At 40.2% G+C, this 24,906-nt stretch overlaps 1 long non-coding RNA gene across 1 annotated transcript; it reads left to right on the top strand.

The window, feature by feature from the left end:
* Positions 1 to 286: 286 nt before the first annotated feature.
* Positions 287 to 23,830, top strand: LOC133568150 (uncharacterized). The gene is made up of 3 exons (XR_009809544.1): positions 287 to 411; positions 23,490 to 23,534; positions 23,750 to 23,830. It is a non-coding gene; the product is annotated as an uncharacterized LOC133568150 (long non-coding RNA).
* Positions 23,831 to 24,906: the final 1,076 nt, after the last annotated feature.

Here is a 24,906-nt window from a genome sequence, read left to right as displayed (position 1 = left end):
GGCTTTTTCCTGCAGGATGCAGCAAGATTTTTAACCTCCACAGCGCACTTCAGCCGCAGGTCAGCGTCAGCGTTTCAACTTTCTGCACGTGATTGTGATGTCAAGTGGGTGATTTGGCAAGAAAGGCCCACCAGCTGTGAGTATTAACCATTAAAGTAACAAGATACCGGGACCACCCACCACCTTTCCATATGTCGATGATGCAGCAGAGATAGCTGTGAGTGGTCTCACATAATAAATAGTGCCTGTGCAATCACTTCCTGGTCATTTTTCTACTGTTGTGTTTGTCCAGGTCAGGCCACGTCCAAAAGAGAACTTTGAGCATCCCCAATGGTAATGAAATAGAAGACTTTTGAAAAACACACGTTCAGCTCTCAGCTGTGTCTGACGGCCGTCAGCTGCAACACCGAGGTGAGCAGCTTTTTAGTTTGTTTTCCCGAAATGAGAAAGCGCTGATAGCGATCAATAAATAGGAGCGGAGGTGCGTGCCTCAACTTGACACCTGGAATACGTTTTGTGTGCATGGGTGGTAAGATCACTACAGCTGTCTTAGCAACACATCCGTCACACCTGTTTGTATTGCGACCTGGGGAGAAGAAAAGGCTCTTTCACGCTTCCCAACCCTTCAACCTCTTTCCTCTTTTCCCTTACACCCAAAACTTTTTTAGATCCCTATCGCTCATTTTGCAGCCAGATTTGAATTTAAGAGAGATAGCAGCTCAGCCACACACTGTAGCACATGGAGGTCAGTTGGCCTGAGTCCTAATAGGCAGCTGCTGAACAGTAGAACCTCTACGGTCCAAAACTTTGATTTGTTTGGATTTTGAAACACTTTTCCTCATAGAAAATACTACAAACGGAAGTCATCTGTTCCGGGGTCAGACACCACACAACCATTATTAAGTGGCCATGTTTGGAGGAACTGTCATGAAAGTGTTGACACAAAATGCATGCAAATATAAATCAATATCAATGCTTGCAACTAGAGATGTCCGATAATGGCTTTTTTGCCGATATTCCGATATTGTCCCACTCTTGATTACCGATTCCGATATCAACCGTTACCGATGTATACAATCGTGGAATTAACAGATTATTATGCCTAATTTTGTTATGATGACCTGCTGGATGCATTAAACAATGTAACAAGGTTTTCCAAAATAAATCAACTCAAGTTATGGAAAAAAATGCCACCATGGCACTGCCATATTTATTATTGAATTCACAAAGTGCATACCTTTTTTAACATGCCTCAAAACAGCAGCTTGGAATTTGTGAGTTGCTCTCCCTGAGAGAGCATGAGGAGGTTGAGGTGGGCGGGGTTGTGGTGGGGGGAGTAGGGGGTAGCGGGGGGTGTATATTGTTGCGTCTCGGAAGAGTTAGTGCTGCAAGGGATCCTGTGTGTTTGTTCTGTGGTTTATGTGGTTTTACGGTGCGGATGTTCTCCCAAAATGTGTTTGTCATTCTTGTTTGGTGTGGGTTCACAATGTGGCGCATATTTGTAACAGTGTTAAAGTAATTATACGGCCACCCTCAGTGTGACCTGTATGGCTGTTGACCAAGTATGCATTACAGTCACTTGTGTGTGTGTATGTGAAGAGCCATAGATATTATGTGATTGGGCCAATATTGTTGTCTGGGTGGAAATCGGGAGATTTTCAGGAGGGGCACTGAAATTCGGGACTCTCCCGGGAAAATGGGGAGGGTTGGCAAGTATGACTGGGAGACGCAACTGCTCTGTACTTTTCCCTACGTCCGTGTACCACTGTGTAAAGTCATTAATTTTCCTTTTTGAAACTGATACTGATAATTTCCGATATTACATTTTAAAGCATTTATTGGCCGATATTATCGCCAGTCCGATATTATCGGGCCAAGTGATTAGGACACCTGATTCTGATCATTTGGATAGGTGGCAAAATACTTTTGGCAATATAGTGTATATACTGTATAATGCTGCTAAGTGACAACATTGCTCTGCAAACCTTCTGGTTCATCTGCACTACAAACTAGGGCAGTCAAATGTAATGCATTAACTCATGTGATTAATTACCAAAATATTACATTAATCATGTATTAAATGCAGATTAATCACACGATTTATTTTGAATTTACATGCTCCTTTACCCTAACAATTGGGGATTGTTAAACCGTCAGTGATCAATCAATGCATAGATGAGTGAGAGTATTGATCACTAGATGAGATCAATCATTATGTCGGCCACTGATTGGCTCAGCCTAAGGCAGCATTACTGTATTGGATAAAAGAGTTTTAAGGTGACTAAATGGTCTTATTGAATGTCCAGAGGTCTCTAATAATGTTGAAAAAAATATTTTGAAGGTTGTAAACATTTTTTAAATGAAAATATTGAATGGATGGATTAAATTTAAATTGGATTTTTCGATATTTTCCAGCTGACTATTTAGATTACAGGTAAAATGTTATCTTTATCAGACTCTGGTATAAATGCACACAGGAACCAATGTAACCCTAATGTGCACGTGCAAAATAAAAAACAGAGAAAGTCGCTACTACAACTACTTTGCAAAAGAAAAGGCCACACACCTTAAAAATGAGTGTTTTTATATGAAAACTGTTATGTCCAATGGTCTGGATCTTGTTCTTTGTTATTTTCGGTTTTGAACTCCATTAGTTCCTGTTTTTGACGCACTCTTGTTTGTTTTAGTTGCCATGGTGGCATGATTTTCACCTGCTGCTGGTGTTCGGACACACACACCTTTTGCCAATCATGACATGACTATTTAAGCCTCTACTTGCCAGGTAGTCGGCCTGGCGACATTGACATTGCTTTGATGACATTATCATGCTTTTTATTTATAGATGGTTGATTTATGTAGTAGGCTAGTAAGGTAAAGTTTTTTACCTGACAAGTACCTTACTAGCCTATATAAATCAACCATTTATAAATTCATGTCAGTAGGCTAAATGAACCTTTTCAACATATTATCATGCTTTGTTTATTAATAGTTCATGCTGCTCTGCTCACGTCATAAATAAATAAATTGTGTTCCTACTTTCTTCCGATGTCCAGTAAAGTGAGTTTACATCATGGGAAAACTTTCCTCGCAGCAAGCTGCAAAATCCTCGCAGTAAGCTGCTTCACAGTCCAAGTTCTGACAAAAACAAATTGAAGTAATATAATGTATGAATTGATATACTGTATATATAAGACCTGATTTACTAAAAGTTTGCGTCTACTAAAACTCTTGAAAACAAAAAAGCTGATCTACAAAATGGGTGAAAAATGTATTGTGTCTGTTAAAGTGAGCAGAATAAGGCGTGCAATTAATTTTGCATCTCTGTATTCATTAATATGGAAAATATATGCTGATCATCGAAATGCCCACTATACTGGAAGGAGAATATGGAAATATTATTATTTAGCACGTGCAATGTGATTTATCAACACTCTTCCCCGTTTTTGTGAGCACTATTTTGCAGGACGTATAAGCAGGATGTATAAGCTGACAGTTGCACACATGGCTGCAGTTTGAGTGCTTGTGCTGCACAGACAGATGATGGCCAGAGAATATTTTGCCTTAAGTTTGTGTCAACATATTTGGATGGTCAGAAATAAAAAATATTAGACATATCATGTATTCAACAACATCCTTGTATTATTTTATTGCTGCTCAAGGACCTAAGGGGCTGATTAAAACAAATTCAATTGATATGTTTTGGTGTCTTTTTGGTATTTTATTTTAATGACGTTTGATTTTTTGTCATAGAAAATATGTTATTAAAATGTTTCTTAAATGAAAATAATTTTTTGCATAGTGAGCGGATTAAGTGCAGCCTCTCTCCAAAATCAGTGGTAAAAAAAAAAAAAAGGTCTCAATGTAGAAGTACTGGACGACTGCTGCTAAAATGCCCATAAAAATTGGTTCATGTCTCCTGCTTGTTAGAAAACTTATCAAAAGGCCACAGGTAGGAGCATTTTAACATAAATGAAAGTGTCTCCATGGTGATGCTTTGTTTAGTACACACAAAATTATCTTCCAAATATCACTTTTCAACTGCATACGCAGTCTTAGAAAATAGCATGCAACACGCCCAATAATAGTACATGCTATTTCATAGATTGATCATGCTGTTGACTGCGTGGTATTTAATTCTTAGTAAATTAGGCCCACAATCTAATATAATATTCATGCCTGTTGAGTAGGAAAGACATGGACATCAGCATCGATCTACACTAGTTTTATTTTTTGAACTCACATACATAACTAATTTAAACAAGTCATTTCCGGTCCTTCATCAATCACTTTTACACACACACACACACGTATATATATATATATATATATATATATATATATATATATATATATATATATATATATATATAACCTATTTTTGACTAGTGAGGGATGTGCTGAAAATTCGGCTGTTGAAAAAATACTCGCTGAAACCGAATGTTCTGATGACGTATCCACTTCCACTGGCGGGCTCACGTCTTTTCCTGCGAACATGAACAATGTAGCTCGCTCAAAGATGACATAAAAGTCGCAATCAGGTCGTATTCAGGTCGCATTTCCTTTTCCACTGCTGTCAAATTTCTAAAGTTGAGATTACAATCGATTTCGAACTACCCCAAGCTGTGGCTGAAATCTGATGCGAAAAGTTCAGATTTGAAGCACTTTGGAGTGTTTAGACTGGGGAAAAATATAAAAAATCATATTAGGTGTGCAGTGTTAAAGGGGGTGGGGGTTATTGTCCTGGCAGGAGATGACTTGGATGACTCCCAATCCCCCAAAATACTGGGCCCTACTTTTTACCTGCAGGCATGTCACAAAATGAAGGACTGAATAAAGCGTTTGTACACAGAGTCATGGTTCGCACGCAGAGACATATTTGATTGGATATAAAAGTTCGTCAATCGAAAAGTTCGCAAATAGGGTGCCTAGATCAAGGTTCCACCGGGGGTTTTTGTAAACAGAACATCATTATGTGTCTGTTTGTGTCATCAAAGGATGAGTAGTTTTACTTTAGTTTGGTTTTGTTTCATGTAGAGCTGTCCGATAATATTGGACTGCCGATATTATCGGACTGCCGATATTATCAGCCGATAAATGCTTTAAAATGTAATATCGGAAAATTATCGGTATCAGTTTCAAAAAGAAAAATGTATGACTTTTTAAAACGCCGCTGTACGGAGCGGTACACGAACATAGGGAAAAATATAGAACAGTTGCGTCTCCCAGTCAGCAGCCACTCCCCTTCCCTCTTCCCTCTCCCACACACAACACAGAAGTTGCAGCACGACTGCAGCATGACAGGTTTACTGGCGACTCTTGAGGACCTCATCAAACCGCCCCGAGCGGAGCATAACAACAACAAGAGTGTGTTGTTGCTGGTGCTGTAGCCTGGCTAACAAGCCAGCTCGCTCGGTGACTGATTAACGACATGGTTTGGGATTATTTCATAGTGTCTCTGACGGATAAAAAACTGGCAATTTGCAATGACCGCAAAAAGTCGGTTATGAGAGTAGGAACAAAGACGATTTCCTTTAATACGAGCAATTTGATCTCCCATCTCTTCAAGAATCATAAGGAGATACACGATGAATACAAGCGGAAGATGGATGAAAATCAAACAGCGAAAAAAAGTAGTACCACACAGTTGTCTCTTAAAGACTCCGCCGGGAAAAAACAAAAATACAACAAAAACGACCCCTGTCTCAATGCAGCATTTCAAAAGATCTGGCTGACTGGTAGGCCACTTCAAGCACTCACCACTGGCTTGCAGCACATTTGTGTTACTCATACAAATACATTAGAACAGGGCAGATTGAGCCCAGTTTATAGTTTCCTGTTATACAGTATAGCAGGCAGTCTTGCACTAAAGGAGGACTATGTTATTGTTTACTCTATGACTCTTGTATACTCCGGACTGAAGCTGTGTGCCTTCATTGTTTTTATAGCTGTTGTTTTGAGGCAAGTTTAAAAAAAATTAAAAGTAATGCACTTTGTGAAAGTCAAAGTATAGTACGTCCCATTGTTGTGGGTCTCAGGGAGAGCATGTCCCAAATTCCAAGCTGTTTTGAGGCATGTTAAAAAAAATGCACTTTGTGACTTCAATAATAAATATGGCAGTGCCATGTTGGCATTTTTTCCATAACTTGAGTTAATTTATTTTGGAAAACCTTGTTACATTGTTTATTGCATCCAGCGGGGCATCACAACAAAATTAGGCATAATAATGTGTTAATTCCACGACTGTATATATCGGTATCGATTGATATTGAAAATGGTAATTAGGAGTTGGACAATATCGGATATCGGCAAAAAAGCCATTATCTCTAGTTTCATGTGATCAAACATAATTTTGCTTATGTTTACACTTGTATGACAGTTAAACCTATACACTCAATAAAGCAGGTCAAATATATTTTATTGTCACTTTCACTGTATTTTTGTACCCAAGAAAACAAAATTATGTTTCTCAATTAGTGACTACAGTGCAGATAAAAACATCCACACCGTTTTTACATCATAATTAAATACAAACAGTATAGTAAACTAATCAGCAAGAGGTATAAAAAAGGTGACCGAACAGATTAATTACAATGACTTCAGAGGTGGAATGAATGATATGAGAAACTCTCTCAAATGTGTTTCATTGTATTTTGTACTGAAGAAGGAAGCCCACAGCTGCAAAGCTTCATTTTCATCGCCAGGTCTTGGGTAAACTCCTTTTTTCACCCCCTATCCTCCACCATTAGTGTGACAAGGGTAAGGTGAGACGTCTGTTTATATTTCCTGCCAAAATAAGCTGAGTGTCGGTGAGCGTGTTGTAAAAATGGATGCTCGTAGTTATGCGAGGGCGTTTATTTGCAGAAGTCAAGACTTGGTGACACCAAGTTTGATTTGTTAAAAAGCTATGAATGCCTGCTGGCCCTCATTGACCTGGAGTCCCTGAAAACCAACCATGTGGCTCAGGTTTCCTGCATCCAGACTCAGCAGTACTTGAGCAAATGCGAACATAACAAAGTGATTAAACACATCCTAAGTACATTGTCAAGAGTAGAGATTGAGCAGGAGTCAATTAGTGTCACTACGTAAAAAAAAGAAATAGGGTAATTATTAAATTCCAATTTAGCAAATCTGAAACCGTATCGCTCTACCACCATTCATCCAGCAAAAAACAACAGTATTCATTCATGTTATTAAGTTGTGAAGGTCCTCACAGTACATAAACACCAACATTATATTAGTACGTACATCATGCATCATTTACTGCACCTTCCTGTGTACAGTATACTTACACTGGCAGCTGTTAACTGCAATTTGAGTTCATTCCTTGGCTCCAATTTGATTCAATTCCCCTTATTGTGCCCCATAATAAATGAGATGATGACTAATGGTGTACAAATACATGCACTAATGTTCATTTGGAATGGAGTCCATGCATGGGAATATTCGAAGAACATCTGGATAACAACACCAATAGTACATTTTATTATTTTGGCTGTAAATTAAGCCTTTCAGAAGCTATACGTTAACGATAGTGTCTATGTATTGCTGTTTTTAAGAACATACTAAGAAAAAAACAGACAAAGATTTTCCAAATGACAGGAATACTGCTGTTTTTAAAGACCTACTGCGAAAACGCTTGTCAAAGATCGTCTATATCAGTGTTGTCAAACTCATTTGCACAAGGAGCAAAAATTCAAAGCACACTTTGGATTGTGGACCGAAAAGGATAAATTGACGGCTTCCTCCCAGCTCCAAAGACATGCACCTGGGGATAGGTTGATTGGCAACACTAAAATTGGCCCTAGTGTGTGAATGTGAATGTTGTCTTTCTATCTGTGTTGGCCCTGTGATGAGGTGGCGACTTGTCCAGGGTGCACCCCGCCTTCCGCCCAAATGCAGCTGAGATAGACTCCAGCACACACCCCTTCCAACCCCAAAAGGGACAAACGTTAGAAAATGGATGGATGGATGGACCCCATCTACCCCTCTTCACATAGTAGCATGCACTATATGGCAGGCCCTTTAAATATATAAATGGATGGCTGCACATCTAATACATCACGCTTAGCTTTTGTTCTAGTAGCACCGGTGCTACAAAATGAAAAAAAATTAGTAGCACGGAACCTTTTTTGTAGCACAGAAAGATTTTATGAGCAATATGAAATGTTTCCAATATCACCATCTCATTATTAACACTTAAATAAGATACACATGTGCAATCATACATATAAACACAATGCCATCATAAGTTCTACTGTAACCCTCAATCAAACACAGAGAACATCCCTAAACTGTTCTACTACTGTCAGTAACACAAGTGTAGGTCTTGGCTATATGCATCAAAACTCATATCCCGATATAGTTTGGCCAAGTGCTGTGCGATATATCGATATACTCAATATACCACGGGTTTGTCTCTGTGCGATTTAGAAAATGACTATATCGTGATACTCGAGTATACGTTCTCACGCAGTTGCTTTTAGCTGCCGGCATTACACTGCATGCGTTTCCCACTCTTTCTTATTTCTCCTTCTCACAGAGACGTAAACCAAGAGCACCTTCTTACATACCTCACATGTGCAACGTCACACGCTCCCGCGGAGCAGAGAGGTAGCGACATGGTAACGTTAGCTGTGATGCTAACGGTGAGGTGCGGGTGGTAATACGAAAGAAAGAAGGTGCAGATCTGGTAATAAATGGAGGAAGAATCAATTCCCAAGAAAAAAAGCATAGGATCCATCGTCCGGCAGTGGTTTGGCTTCAATCGGGAATATGTTAAACATTTATGCCGCAAAAGCGTTGCTACAAAAAGTAGCAGCACTGCTACGTCTCGCCTCGATTATTGTAACATATTATTTTCGGGTCTCCCCATGTCTAGCATTAAAAGAGTACAGTTAGTACAAAATGCGGCTGCTAAACTTTTGACAAGAACAAGAAAGTTTGATCATCCATCCATCTTCTTCCGCCTATCCGAGGTCGGGTCGCGGGGGCAACAGCCCAAGCAGGGAAACCCAGACTTCCCTCTCCCCAGCCACTTCGTCTAGCTCTTCCCGGGGGATCCCGAGGCGTTCCCAGGCCAGCCGGGAGACATAGTCTTCCCAACGTGTCCTGGGTCTTCCCCGTGGCCTCCTACTGGTTGGACGTGCCCTAAACACCTCCCTAGGGAGGCGTTCGGGTGGCATCCTGACCAGATGCCCGAACCACCTCATCTGGCTCCTCTCGATGTGAAGGAGCAGCGGCTTTACTTTGAGTTCCTCCCGGATGGCAGAGCTTCTCACCCTATCTCTAAGGGAGAGCCCCGCCACACGGCGGAGGAAACTCATTTCGGCCGCTTGTACCCGTGATCTTATCCTTTCGGTCATGACCCAAAGCTCATGACCATAGGTGGGGGTGGGAACGTAGATCGACCGGTAAATTGAGAGCTTTGCCTTCCGGCTCAGCTCCTTCTTCACCACAACGGATCGGTACAATGGCCGCATTACTGAAGACGCCGCACCGATCCGCCTGTCGATCTCACGATCCACTCTTCCCCCACTCGTGAACAAAACTCCTAGGTACTTGAACTCCTCCACTTGGGGCAGGGTCTCCTCCCCAACCCGGAGGTGGCATTCCACCCTTTTCCGGGCGAGAACCATGGACTCGGACTTGGAGGTGCTGATTCTCATTCCGGTCGCTTCACACTCGGCCGCGAACCGATCCAGTGAGAGCTGAAGATCCCGGTCAGATGAAGCCAAACCGGAACCCTTCAACGCCTTGACTGCGCCTAGAAATTCTGTCCATAAAAGTTATGAACAGAATCGGTGACAAAGGACAGCCTTGGCGGAGTCCAACCCTCACTGGAATTGTGTTCGACTCACTGCCGGCAATGCGGACCAAGCTCTGGCAGTGATCGTACAGGGAGCGGTCCGCCACAATAAGACAGTCCGATACCCCATACTCTCTGAGCACTCCCCACAGGACTTCCCGAGGGACACGGTCGAATGCCTTCTCCAAGTCCACAAAGCACATGTAGACTGGTTGGGCAAACTCTCATGCACCCCTCAAGAACCCTGCGGAGAGTATAGAGCTGGTCCACAGTTCCACGACCAGGACGAAAACCACACTGTTCCTCCTGAATCCGAGCTTCGACTATCCGGCGTAGCCTCCTCTCCAGTACACCTGAATAAACCTTACCGGGAAGGCTGAAGAGTGTGATCCCACGATAGTTGGAACACACCCTCCGGTCCCCCTTTTAAAGAGAGGAACCACCACCCCGGTCTGCCAATCCAGAGGCACCGCCCCCGATGTCCACGCGATGCTGCACAGTCTTGTCAACCAAGACACCCCCACAGCATCCAGAGCCTTAAGGAACTCCGGGCGGATCTCATCCACCCCTGGGGCCTTGCCACCGAGGAGCTTTTTAACTACCTCAGCGACTTCAGCCCCAGAAATAGGAGAGTCCGCCACAGATTCCCCAGGCACTGCTTCCTCATAGGAAGACATGTTGGGGGGGATTGAGGAGGTCTTCGAAGTATTCCTTCCACCTATCCACAACATCCGCAGTTGAGGTCAGCAGAACACCATCCGCACCATACACGGTGTTGATAGTGCACTGCTTCCCCTTCCTGAGGCGGCGGACGGTGGTCCAGAATCGCTTCGAAGCCGTCCGGAAGTCGTTTTCCATGGCTTCCCCGAACTCCTCCCATGTCCGAGTTTTTGCCTCCGCGACCGCCGAAGCTGCACACCGCTTGGCCTGTCGGTACCCGTCCACTGCCTCCGGAGTCCTATGAGCCAAAAGGACCCGATAGGACTCCTTCTTCAGCTTGACGGCATCCCTCACCGCTGGTGTCCACCAAGGGGTTTTAGGATTGCAGCCCCGACAAGCACCAACTACATTGCGGCCACAGCTCCGATCAGCCGCCTCGACAATAGAGGTGCGGAACATGGTCCATTCGGACTCAATGTCGAGCACCTCCCTCGTGACATGTTCAAAGTTCTTCCGGAGGTGGGAATTGAAACTTTCTCTGACAGGAGAATCTGCCAGACGTTCCCAGCAGACCCTCACAATGCGTTTGGGCCTCCCAGGTCTGTCCGGCATCCTCACCCACCATCGCAGCCAACTCACCACCAGGTGGTGATTGGTAGAAAGCTCCGCCCTTCTCTTCACCCGAGTGTCCAAAACATAAGGCCGCAAATCCGATGACACAACTACAAAGTCGATCATGGAACTGTGGCCTAGGGTGTCCTGGTGCAAAGTGCACATATGGACACCCTTATGTTTGAACATGGTGTTCGTTATGGACAAACTGTGACGAGCACAAAAGTCCAATAACAAAACACCACTCGGGTTCAGATCCGGGCGGCCATTATTCCCAATCACGCCTCTCCAGGTTTCACTGTCGTTGCCAACGTGAGCGTTGAAGTCCCCCAGTAGGACAAGGGAATCACCCTGGGGAGCACTCTCCAGTACTCCCTCGAGTGCTTCCAAAAAGGGTGGGTACTCTGAACTGCTGTTTGGTGCATAAGCACAAACAACAGTCAGGACCCGTCCTCCCACCCGAAGGCGGAGGGAGGCTACCCTTTCGTCCACCGGGTTAAACTCCAACGTGCAGGCTTTGAGCCGGGGGGCAACAAGAATTGCCACCCCAGCCCGTCGCCTCTCACTGCCGGCAACGCCAGAGTGGAAGAGGGTCCAGTCCCTCTTGAGAGAAGTGGTTCCAGAGCCCTTGCTGTACGTCGAAGTGAGTCCGACTATATCCAGCCGGAACTTCTTGACTTCGCGCACTAGCTCAGGCTCTTTCCCCCCCCAGTGAGGTGACATTCCACGTCCCAAGAGCTAGCTTCTGTAGCCGAGGATCGGACCGCCTAGTGCCCTGCCTTCGGCTGCCGCCCAGCTCACATTGCACCCGACCTCTATGGCCCCTGCTATGGGTAGTGAGCCCATTAGAGGGGTGACCCATGTTGCCTCTTCGGGCTGTCGTGCCTCACCTGCGGGCCTGGCTCCAGAGGGAGGGGGAAAATCTGGGTCCATGTTTTTTCCTCTTCATAAAGGTCTTCGAGCTGCTCTTTGTCTGATCCCTCACCTACAACCTGTTTGCCTTGGGAGACCCTACCAGGGGGCATAAAGCCCCCGGACAACATAGCTCTTAGGATCATTGGGACACGCAAACTCCTCTACCACGATAAGGTGGCAGCTCAGAGAGGAGAAGTTTGATCATATTACCCCTATACTGGCTCACCTGCACTGGCTTCCTGTGCACTTAAGATGTGACTTTAAGATTTTACTACTTACGTATAAAATACTACACGGTCTAGCTCCATCCTCTCTTGCCGATTGTATTGTACCATATGTCCCGGCAAGAAATCTGTGTTCAAAGGACTCCGGCTTATTAGTGATTCCCAGAGCCCAAAAAAAGTCTGCGGGCTATAGAGTGTTTTCCATTCAGGCTCCAGTTCTCTGGAATGCCCTCCCGGTAACAGTTCGAGATGCTACCTCAGTAGAAGCATTTAAGTCTCACCTTAAAACTCATTTGTATACTCTAGCCTTTAAATAGACTCCCTTTTTAGACCAGTTGAACTGCCGTTTCTTTTCTTTTTCTCCTATGTCCTACTCTCCCTTGTGGAGGGGGTCCGGTCCTATGGCCATGGATGAAGTTCTGGCTGTCCAGAGTCGGGACCCAGGATGGACCGCTCGTCCAGAGTCGGGACCCAGGATGGACCACTCGTCCAGAGTCGGGACCCAGGATGGACCGCTCGTCCAGAGTCGGGACCCAGAATAGACCGCTCGCCTGTGTGTCGGCTGGGACATCTCTGATCCGCTTCCGCCTGGGGTTGTTTTCCTGCTGGCTTCGCTGTGGACGGGAGTCCCGCTGCTGTGTTGGATCCACTTTGGACTGGACTCTCGCGGCTGTGTTGGATCCACTATGGATTGAACTTTCACAGTTTCATGTTAGACTTGCTCGACATCCATTTCTTTCGGTCTTCTAGTGGGGGGTTGCACACATATGTGGTCCTCGCCAAGGTTCTCATAGTCATCATTGTCACCGACGTCCCATTGGGTGTGAGTTTTCTTTGCCCTTATGTGGCCCTACCGAGGATGCCGTAGTGGTTTGTGTTGTGGTTTGTGCAGCCCTTTGAGACACTAGTGATTTAGGGCTATATAAGTAAACATTGATTGATTGATTGATTGATAATTTAGCATAATTTGAAAAGTCACCCACTAGAGAATGAGGAGGGCTTGAAACTCTGCTGTGATTGATTGATTGATTGAAACTTTTTATTAGTAGATTGCACAGTGCAGTACATATTCCGTACAATTGACCACTAAATGGTAACACCCGAATAAGTTTTTCAACTTGTTTAAGTTGGGGTCCACGTTAATCAATTCATGCATCAACATCTCCGGCCGGTGCCGCACTCACAAAATGCCGAAGCAACTATTTCCAGATCAACACCGTATGAAAAAAGAAGTCAACAACGGAAGGAGATAACGGCCGCAGGAACCTATTATGCAGTTCATTTTTATTTGACACCCATTGAATTATCTTGTGTGACATCATGCACAAAAGTGCACTTTATTTGTTTTTAACTGTTGTCGTGGCGTTCTGTACAAAAAGTATACTTTAATTTAGTGTTGTTTTGATATGTCATCTTGGTGACATCATGCACAAAAGTGCACTAATAGCTTCTTTTAAAATGTCTCTGACAATCTTGCACTCTCTGTTTTGGAAATGACATGAATTTTTGTGCCACTGCTTAATAACTGTTTAATAAATACAGTTTTGGTTAATTAACTTAGTTGTGATTTCCCTCACTGCATGAAAGTTTAAAATGAGCATTTATTAATGCAGTATGACCAATAATCAAACAGAGGTCCTTCTTATTGTGAGGCACCAGTGCTAAACCGTGGTACATTGGGCTGCCAGCCTTGAATATAATATAAGAAATGTCAAATATAATCTCCAATCTTATTTAAAAACTTTTGGCAATGCTCAGTTCTTCAGCTAAAAAAACTAAATGTAAAATAATCAAAGTTCCAAAAACCTTGGAAGGGATTGCAGGTGTGGGCAGCTTTGTTGACTCTTTCACTGGTTTGGGTTACCTCTGCCTAATAAATAGATTGAATGTACTTCCGTGGCTGTATGTTCTTGTCAACAAACAAGGTATTGTTTGGATGGCAACTTGGCAAGTTTGTCACTTCAATCATTGATTTGTGGTTTGAATTCTCTCCAACCCTCGTTACTAGCGCACAGCTCAGTTTGTGTCAAGTTTTAAGGTGATGGGAAAAAAAAACTTTGTCTTTTACTGACCAGTTCCTCCAACTAAGAGTGCGTGTGCTAGGAGGAGCGTGGCTCTATGCTCACCCATCCCTGTGCATAAAGGAGGAGGAGGAGGAAGGACACGCAGTTTACAGCACGCACAGAGTGATTAATGACACTTCCGTGTGAATCACTTGATCATTTGGTTATAGTTATGGTTTAAGTTTATTTCAAACATGCTGTAGAGATGGGCGAACATTTTACTCTAGTTTGATCAAATTTTGGTAGATTTGTTGTAGGAGCAAAATGCTAATTAAGAACTTAAAATCTGTATTTGCACGTGTACTACTTTTTTTTTTTAATACTCTCACAACCTATTTTTAGTCGCAAATGCGACTAAAATGCTCGCACTTTACAGTGCTGAGTAGTCAGCACGGATAAGCTAATGCATGCTTTTATTACAAGTCATATAGATTATTGTAACACCCTGCTTTCTGGTCTTCTTAAAAAGGTTATTGCACCTTTGCATTATTACAAAATTCAGCGGTATGTGTCCTTAATGCGGGCTCACATTACTCCAGTTTTAAAATCCCTGTATTGGCTCCCTGTGTGTTTTTAGATCAATTTTAAGGTTCTTCTTATAGGTTTATAAATGTTTTTAAGGAGCATTCGTATCTTTTAGATTTGCTTTTACCCTACGAACCTTCACGGGCCCTGAGATCCTCCGGCACTCATCTCCTAATTATTCCAAAAGTCAGGACACAAAGTCACGGGATGGCATCTTTATTCACTCATTATGGCCCCCATCTATGGAACAGAGCAGGCTTAAGACTCACCTTTTTCCATTTGGCTTTAACCTAATATTAATAAATTTTATTGAAGTCATTTGTACTTTACTTTTTTATCCTATTAGTTATGCAAGGTTTTGTTTAATTTAATTTATTCATCATATGTATTTATTGTATATTCATTTTCTTTTCTTCTTTTTTGTTGATTTATGTATGATTATTATTATTTTTAACCTCATACGTTTTACTTGGATTTTATCCTTTATCTCTACTCATGGTTCTTGTTATTTCACAGGTTTTATTATTTTTGGTTTCCAACGTTCCTCAGAGGGAGCCTTCTGCTTCAGGGGTTATCGGCCATGCATGTGGGGGCGCTTTGTGTCAACGTCCTGGTGGCCATGGTCTGATGACCTCCTGGTGCAGATGGCTTCTGTGATAGTGTTTACTCACATGTCTCCTCTGTACTCAGCCATGTAATCATTGGTCCATATAGTTGCAAATGTGTGTGTGTGTGTGTGTGTTTGGTATTTGTGTCCGTGTGTGCATATGTGACGATGGGGGGTCTGGGTCATTGGTGTATTGTTTTTAGGTTTGTAAAGCACTTTGTGTTGCATTTATTTTATGTATGAAAAGCACTTTTTAAATAAGGTTTGATGGATTGATTGAAAAATGAAAGTCAAAGAACCTCTATTAAAGAAAAATTGTTGTTTTTAAGGACTTACTGTCAAACTGCAGTCAAAAATCCTTCATATGACTGGAACATACCGGTAGTGGTTTTTAAGGAATAGCTGCAAAACTGCAAGTCAGAGATTCTCTATGACAGGAAAATAATTGTTTTTTAAAGATCTACTGCAAAAATGCAAGTCAAAGATCTTCTCTATATGACAGGCACGTTGTTTTTAACAATATACCCCAAAAATGCAAGTCAAAGATCTTCTATGGCAGGAAAATAGTTCTTTTTAAAGACCTACTGCAAAAATTCAAGTCAAAGATCTTCTCTATATGACAGGAACATTGTTTTTAACAATATACCCCAACAATGCAACTCAAATATCTTCTATATGACACAAACATTGTTGTTTTTAAGAGTCTACTGTAAAAATGCAAATCAAATTTTAGTTTTTAATCACGGGTTGCAAAAATGTTCTCTGTCTCTTTCTTTATTATTATTATTTTTGTATATATTTTTTAAATGTTTTTGTTTTTTGTTGTCTCCACTATTTCCCCCCCCTGTCTTCATTGATTGATTGATTGAAACTTTTATTAGTAGATTGCACAGTTCAGTACATATTCCGTACAATTGACCACTAAATGGTAACACCCAATTAAGTTTTTCAACTTAATCAATTCATGGTAATTTTTTATTCAATATCTGTCCTCCTTTCTGTCCGGTCTAGTTGAGCCACCCACTTTATACCGGTACATATCCAAACATTTAATAAAGTGGAATACAAATAAGGCAACATCAGAAATATTCCAAACTTCTCTTTTAGAAAGTAAATCTGTACAGCAGGTACATTATGGGCATCTACATCAACAATATGATTTGCCTGAGCGGGTGAACAGGACAGATTTTTTTTTTTAAACTGATTTTTATTTTTTAATCTGGAACGTCTAACGGTGTAGATCAGGGGTGTCAAAATCTGGCCCGCGAACAGGTTTTGTATCCACGGAATGAGTATAAAATGAGCCGAAATGTTTTGATAAAATAAAACTGCCATTCTAAATGTGTCCACTAGATGGCGCAATAGCAATTATTTGTATCGTTTTGGATTATGTTATATATGTAAAACAAAAAATACCACATGATGTTAGTGCACCATTTGAGGAAAATGAGCAAACTACATAAATAACATCCTGTAATTTGATTTTGATATTATTTAATTTGATAGATCGAAAATTAGTTGACTGATGAAAATTAGCACATAATTTATTCAGATAGTACAAATAACAACAAATAAAGATACAATACTATGTAAGTGTAAAAAAAGCAACGACATTATGATTTGTACATTTTCAAAATGTACTTGTTCTATTTTTAAACAAAGAAAACAATCCGAAGGTGTCTTTATTTCTAAGTTATTGTGCTGGGATTTTACCAGTCTCGCCCACTTGGGTATAGATTTTCCTCCATGTGGCCCCGATATAAAATGTGTTTGACAACCCTGGTCTAGATTATTCACCTCTGTTTTTGAAAATCTACTGCAAAACAAAAAGTCAAATATCCTCTATATGACGTTGACATTGAAGAAATGCAAGCCAAAAATCCTTTATTTGACAGGAACATTGTTGGTTTTAAGGATCTATTGCAAAAATGTAAGACTAAGGTCCTCGCTATGACAGAAACATTGTTGTTTTGCAGGACCCACTGCACAAATTCAAGACAAAGATCTTCTGTATGACTGAAATATTGTCGGTTTTAAGGACCAATTGCAAAAATGCAAAACAAATATTCTTTATATGACAGGAACATTGTTGTTTTGTAGAATCTACTGCAAAAATGTAACAGTAAGGTCCTCGCTATGACAGAAACATTGTTGTTTTGCAGGACCCATTTAAAAAATTCAAGACAAAGATCCTCTGTAAGACTGAAATATTGTCAGTTTTAAGGACCAATTGCAAAAATGCAAAACAATTGTCCTTTATATGACAGGAACATTGTTGTTTTGTAGGATCTACTGCAAAAATTTAAGACTTAAGTCCTCGCTATGTAAAAAATTCAAGACAAAGATCCTCTGTATGACTGAAATATTGTTGGTTTTAAGGACCAAATGCAAAAATGAAAAATAAATATTCTTAATATGACAGGAACATTGTTGTTTTGTAGGATCTACTGCAAAAATGTAAGACTAAGGTCCTCGCTATGACAGAAACATTTTTGTTTTGCAAGACCCACTGCAAAAATTCAAGACAAAGATTCTCTATGACTGAAATATTGTCGGTTTTAAGGATCAATTGCAAAAATGCAAAACCAATATATTCTTTATATGACAGGAACATTGTTGTTTTGTAGGATCTACTGCAAAAATGTAAGACTAAGGTCCTCGCTATGACAGAAACATTGTTGTTTTGTAGGATTTACTGCAAAAATGTAAGATTAAGGTCCTCGCTATTTCAAAAATTCAAGACAAAGATCCTCTGTATGACTGCAATATTGTCGGTTTTAAGGAAAAAATGAAAAAATGCAAAAAAAATATCCTTTATATGACAGGAACATTGTTGTTTTGTAGGATCTACTGCAAAAATTTAAGTCTAAGGTCCTCGCTATGACAGAAACATTGTTGTTTTGCAGGACCCACTGCAAAATTTCAAGACAAAGATCCTCTATATGACTGAAATATTGTCGGTTCTAAGGGCCAATAGCAAAAATGCAAAACAAATATCCGTTATATGACAGGAGCATTGTTGTTTTGTAGGATCTACTGCAAAAATATAAGACTAAGATCCTCACTATGACAGAAACATTGTTGTTTTGCAGGACCCACTGCACAAATTCAAGACAAAGAACCTCTGTATGACTGAAATATTGTCGGTTTTAAAGACCAATTGCAAAAATGCAAAACAAATATTCCCTTTAATGACAGGAACATTGTTGTTTTGTAGGATCTACTGCAAAAATGTAACACTAAGGTCCTCGCTATGACAGAAACATTGTTGTTTTGCAGGACCGACTGCACAAATTCAAGACAAAGATCTTCTGTATGACTGAAATATTGTCGGTTTTAAGGACCAATTGCAAAAATGCAAAACAAATATTCTCTATATGACAGGAACATTGTTGTTTTGTAGGATCTACTGCAAAAATGTAACACTAAGGTCCTCGCTATGACAGAAACACTGTTGTTTTGCAGGACCCATTTCAAAAATTCAAGACAAAGATCCTCTGCAAGACTGAAATATTGTTAGTTTAAAGGACCCATTGCAAAAATGCAAAACAATTGTCCTTTATATGACAGGAACATTGTTGTTTTGTAGGATTTACTGCAAAAATTTAAGACTTACGTCCTCGCTATGTAAAAAATTCAAGACAAGATCCTCTGTATGACTGAAATATTGTTGGTTTTAAGGACCAAATGCAAAAATGAAAAATAAATATTCTTAATATGACAGGAACATTGTTGTTTTGTAGGATCTACTGCAAAAATGTAAGACTAAGGTCCTCGCTATGACAGAAACATTTTTGTTTTGCAAGACCCACTGCAAAAATTCTAGACAAAGATTCTCTATGACTGAAATATTGTCGGTTTTAAGGATCAATTGCAAAAATGCAAAACCAATATATTCTTTATATGACAGGAACATTGTTGTTTTGTAGGATCTACTGCAAACATGTAAGACTAAGGTCCTCGCTATGACAGAAACATTGTTGTTTGGCAGGACCCACTGCAAAAATTCAACACAAAGATCCTCTATATGACTGAAATATTGTCGGTTATATGGACCAATTGCAAAAATGCAAAACAAATATCCTTTCTATGACAGAAACATTGTTGTTTTGTAGGATGTACTTCAAAAATGTAAGATTAAGGTCCTCGCTATTTCAAAAATTCAAGACAAAGATCCTCTGTATGACTGCAATATTGTCGGTTTTAAGGAAAAAATGCAAAAATGCAAAAAAAATATCCTTTATATGACAGGAACATTGTTGTTTTGTAGGATCTACTGCAAAAATTTAAGTCTACGGTCCTCGCTATGACAGAAACATTGTTGTTTTGCAGGACCCACTGCAAAATTTCAAGACAAAGATCCTCTATATGACTGAAATATTGTCGGTTTTAAGGGCCAATAGCAAAAATGCAAAACAAATATCCGTTATATGACAGGAGCATTGTTGTTTTGTAGAATCTTCTGCAAAGATATAAGACTAAGATCCTCACTATGACAGAAACATTGTTGTTTTGCAGGACCCACTGCACAAATTCAAGACAAAGAACCTCTGTATGACTGAAATATTGTCGGTTTTAAGGACCAATTACAAAAATGCAAAACAAATATTCCCTTATATGACAGGAACATTGTTGTTTTGTAGGATCTACTGCAAAAATGTAACACTAAGGTCCTCGCTATGACAGAAACGTTGTTTTGCAGGACCCATTTCAAAAATTCAAGACAAAGATCCTCTGTAAGACTGAAATATTGTCAGTTTTAAGGACCAATTGCAAAAATGCAAAACAAATATCCTTTATTTTACAGGAACATTGTTGTTTTGTAGGATCTACTGCAAAAATGTAAGATTAAGGTCCTCGCTATGACAGAAACATTGTTGTTTTGCAGGACCCACTGTAAAAATTCAAGACAAAGATCATCTATATGACTGAAATATTGTCGGTTTTAAGGATCAATTGCAAAAATGTAATACAAATATATTCTTTATATGACAGGAACATTGTTGTTTTGTAAGATCTACTGCAAAAATTCAAGACAAAGATCCTCTATGTGACTGAAATATTGTCGGTTTAAAGGACCAATTGCGAAAATGCAAAACAAATATCCGATAGGCGCCAGCGCCCCCCGCGACCCCGAAAGGGAATAAGCGGTAGAAAATGGATGGATGGATGGATGATAGGAACATTGTTGTTTTATAGGATTTACTGCAAAAATGTATGACTATGGTCCTCGCTATTTCAAAAATTCAAGACAAAGATCCTCTGTAGGACTGAAATATTGTCGGTTTTAAGGACCAAATTCAAAAATACGAAACTAATATTCTTTATATGACAGGAACATTGTTGTTTTGTAGGATCTACTGCAAAAATGTAAGACTAAGGTCCTCGCTATGACAGAAACATTGTTGTTTTGCAGGACCCACTGCAAAAATTCAAGACAAAGATCCTCTATATGACTGAAATATTGTCCGTTTTAAGGACCAATTGCAAAAATGCTAAATAAATATCCTTTATATGACAGGAACATTGTTGTTTTGTAGGATATACTGCAAAAATGTAAGACTAAGGTCCTCGCTATGACCGAAACATTGTTGTTTTGCATGACCCACTGCAAAAACTCAAGACAAAGATCCTCTGTATGACTGAAATATTGTCGGTTTTAAGGACCAATTGCAAAAATGCAAAACAAATATCCGTTATATGACAGGAACATTGTGGTTTTGTAGGATCTACTGCAAAAATGTAAGACTAAGGTACTCACTATGACAGAAACATTGTGGTTTTGTAGGATCTACTGCAACAATGCAAGACACAGATCCTCCATAGCTACTACGGTAATTGCAATGTACTACACGCTTGACATTCAGTCGGTAAGATGCTGGGTAAAAACGTTAGTGTCCTCTGTGACCTTTCAGGAGAGCCAGCAAGATGGAAGGTGGGCGGTGTTGTTTGGCTTTTTCCAGAAGAAAATGCTGTGTTTTCTCACAGGGGTAAACATTGAGCAAGCAGAAATAAACGTACGGAAGAAAGGACGGATTTTCCTAAACTGCAATCTTCTCTGTAGCGCTGCCAAGCGTCCGTGCCTCACTTGATCCATTGTTTAGCGTACGGAGGTCTCGGTAAGCAAGAGGCTGCCTCTGCGCTCCAGCTGCAGCTCCTCCACTGTTTATGTTTGCTGGGCCCTTCGCCTTGAAGTGAGCCTGCACAAGCAAAGCTGAGCCATATGTGAAGTCGCTGGGCTTTTTCTTTAGCCTCTCTCTTCTCTTTCCCTTCCTTTTTCTCCCTTCTTCTACTACCTTCCTGTGCTGTCTCAGTTGAATGGAGAGTTGAAATGATCAGGTTTCAAAGACCTCCATCTTTAAACAGAGACAATTGGTGTAATTTCTCCTTCCCATGCGTAAACAATCATTATACTTTCAGGTTCTATCTCAGAGTGAAGTCAATAAATAAGAGCGACGACGCCCTCATCATGTCACGTAAATACTAATCAGCAAGTCGGAATATTCAAACAATCACAACATTGTGCAAACATCGACCTGCGCTTAAATCGAGGCCGTGTTTCAATGAATCAGTGGGTGTGTTGACCTCAGTGGCACGCTGGGCCACCCCAGGCTAAATTGGGGCCCTAAGCGGAATTTTATTTGAAAGCAAACCCCTCCACATTAAAACATTTTTTCACCATTGTTGTTTTTTTTTAATCAAACTTGAATTTATTTTAACACATTTTGTACAAAAATGAAATAAAGTAAATAAATGGTTCAAAATAATGTATGTTTTTGCGTAGCAAACACATATTTTTAACATCATTAAAACTAGAGATGTCCGATAATGGCTTTTTTCCAATATCCGATATTCCGATATTGTTCAACTCTTAATTACCGATTCCGATATCAACCGATACCGATATATACAGTCACGGAATTAACACATTATTATGCCTAATTTTGTTGTGATGCCCCGCTGGATGCATTAAACAATGTAACAAAGTTTTCCAAAATAAATCAACTCAAGTTATGGAAAAAAAGGCCAACATGGCACTGCCATATTTATTATTGAAGTCACAAAGTGCATTTTTTTTTAACAAGCCTCAAAACAGCAGCTTGGAATTTGGGACATGCTCTCTCTAAGAGAGCATGAGGAGGGTGTGGGGGGAGAGGGGGTTAGGGGGGTGTATATTGTAGCGTCCCGGAAGAGTTAAAGAGTTAATGCTGCAAGGGGTTCTGGGTATTTTTTATGTTGTGTTACGGTGCAGATGTTCTCCCGAAATGTGTTTGTCATTCTTGTTTGGTGTGGGTTCACAGTGTTGGGCATATTTGTAACAGTGTTAAAGTTGTTTAAACGGCCACCCTCAGTGTGACTTGTATGGTTGTTGACCAAGTATGACTTGCATTCACTTGTGTGTGTGAAAAGCCATAGATATTATGTGATTGGGTCAGCACGCAAAGGTTTATTGGCGCTCTGTACTTCTCCCTACGTCCGTGTACCACTCCGTACAGCGGCGTTTTAGTCATAAATTTTACTTTTTGAAACTGATACCGTAAATTTCCGATATTACATTTCAAAGTATTTTTCTACCTTTAATATCTGCAGTTCCATATTATCGGACATCTCTGATTAAAACATAAGTGTATTTACTTTATGAAATGAACTTCAACCGGGACTCAAATCTAGTACCAATGCTGTGCTAGGAATACTTTTGTGGTAAAATTTCATACGATTTGACATTCATATGCGCTTCTTAACGCACAAATTGCAGAGCCCTACACACAGCGCGTGTTTTGCCTATAAGGCAAAACAAAATAAAGACTGAGGTACCACTAAACAGTACTTAGAAGTAAAAATACATTTGTACTAATCTGCCTCCTAATAAATGCCTTACCCTTACTGAAAGCCTACTACTCTCTGCAGTTAAATACTATGTTTATTAGCATACAATTGAATACAAAACACAATGTTGGGGTAGAATGCATTACATTTACATATAAATGTAATACATGTACCAGCACAATCTAGCAACATATTAATTATTGGCTGTTGTTAAAGCTTGTTTTGATGCTTAAATTGATTTTATCTTTCAGATCTGGAGCCATCTTTGAGGAACTACACTTGATGTATCTTCACTGGTAGGTTTCAACTTTATCTGCACTTTTATATTAAGGATATCAACATTGGCACATATTTCTTAGTTTTTGACTTAAAAGTCATGTCTACAGGTAAAAATGCCCTCCCCCCTGAAGGCCCACTTTTAGCTCCACCTACAGAGGACTGGCGGCAATTTCATATTGTGTAGTATGTGTTTAGTGGTATCTTCATCTCAAGTCATGTTATTTTCACACAGAATGTGAAGAAATGAGCACATTACTGTAACGACGGGGTCGCATTTTACTGTGTGGAGTGTTCTCCCAAGATGCAGCAGGAACTCTGGAGGCGAGGTGCAGGTAAGACATTGATTTATTGTTCATGAAATCATGCAAAAATACAAAAAGACCGAAAAGCGTGCCGATAGCGTGGGAGCTTCGGCGGAGCTTAGCACAGGAATCAAAGGCCGTAGAAAATACTTAAAGTAACAGGTCGCATGAAAGCAAATACAAAACGTCGCCACTGTTGCGTAGTGCAAACAAGGAAGCCAGACTGGAATAAGAAAAACAGGAATAAGTAGCTCTGTTTAGTGCCCAGTAGCAGGTGAGTGTCCTGAACACTTATCAGAGGCATGTGAAATTAATCTGCAGTCTTGGCAACTAAAACACAAACCCAGGCATGCTGAAAAGAGAACTGAGCTAGTCAAACTAAGAGAATCAAACATGATGCTACATTTGCTATCTCAGTAGAAGCATTTAAGTCCCATCTTAAAACTCATTTGTACACTCTAGCCCAGTTGTTCTCAACCTTTTTTCAGTGATGTACCCCCTGTGAACATTTTTTAAATTCAAGTACCCCCTAATCAGAGCAAAGCATTTTTGGTTGAATAAAAAAGAGATAAACAAGTAAAATCAGTTTCTGATTTATTAAATTGTATAACAGTGCAAAATATTGCTCATTTGTAGAGGTCTTTCTTGAACTATTTGGAAAAAAAGATATACAAATAACTAAAAACTTGTTGAAAAATAAACAAGTGATTCAATTATAAATACAGATTTCTACACATAAAAGTAATCATCAACTTAAAGTGCCCTCTTTGGGGATTGTAATAGAGATCCATCTGGATTCATGAACTTAATTCTTAACATTTCTTCACAAAAAATAAATCTTTAACTTCAATATTTATGGAACATGTCCACAACAAATCTAGCTGTCAACACTGAATATTGCATTGTTGCATTTTATTTTCACAGTTTATGAACTTAGATTCATATTTTGTTGAAGTATTATTCAATAAATATATTTATAAAGGATTTCTGAATTGTTGCTGTTTTTAGAATATTTTAAAAAAATCTCACGTACCTCTTGGCATACCTTCAAGTACCCCCAGGGGTACGCGTACCCCCATTTGAGAAC

This window comes from Nerophis ophidion, linkage group LG01, assembly GCF_033978795.1.
Source record: "Nerophis ophidion isolate RoL-2023_Sa linkage group LG01, RoL_Noph_v1.0, whole genome shotgun sequence".
Taxonomy (NCBI): domain Eukaryota; kingdom Metazoa; phylum Chordata; class Actinopteri; order Syngnathiformes; family Syngnathidae; genus Nerophis; species Nerophis ophidion.
The sequence above is the reverse complement of the archived record's forward strand: the minus strand, read 5'-3'. Positions and strand labels throughout refer to the sequence as shown.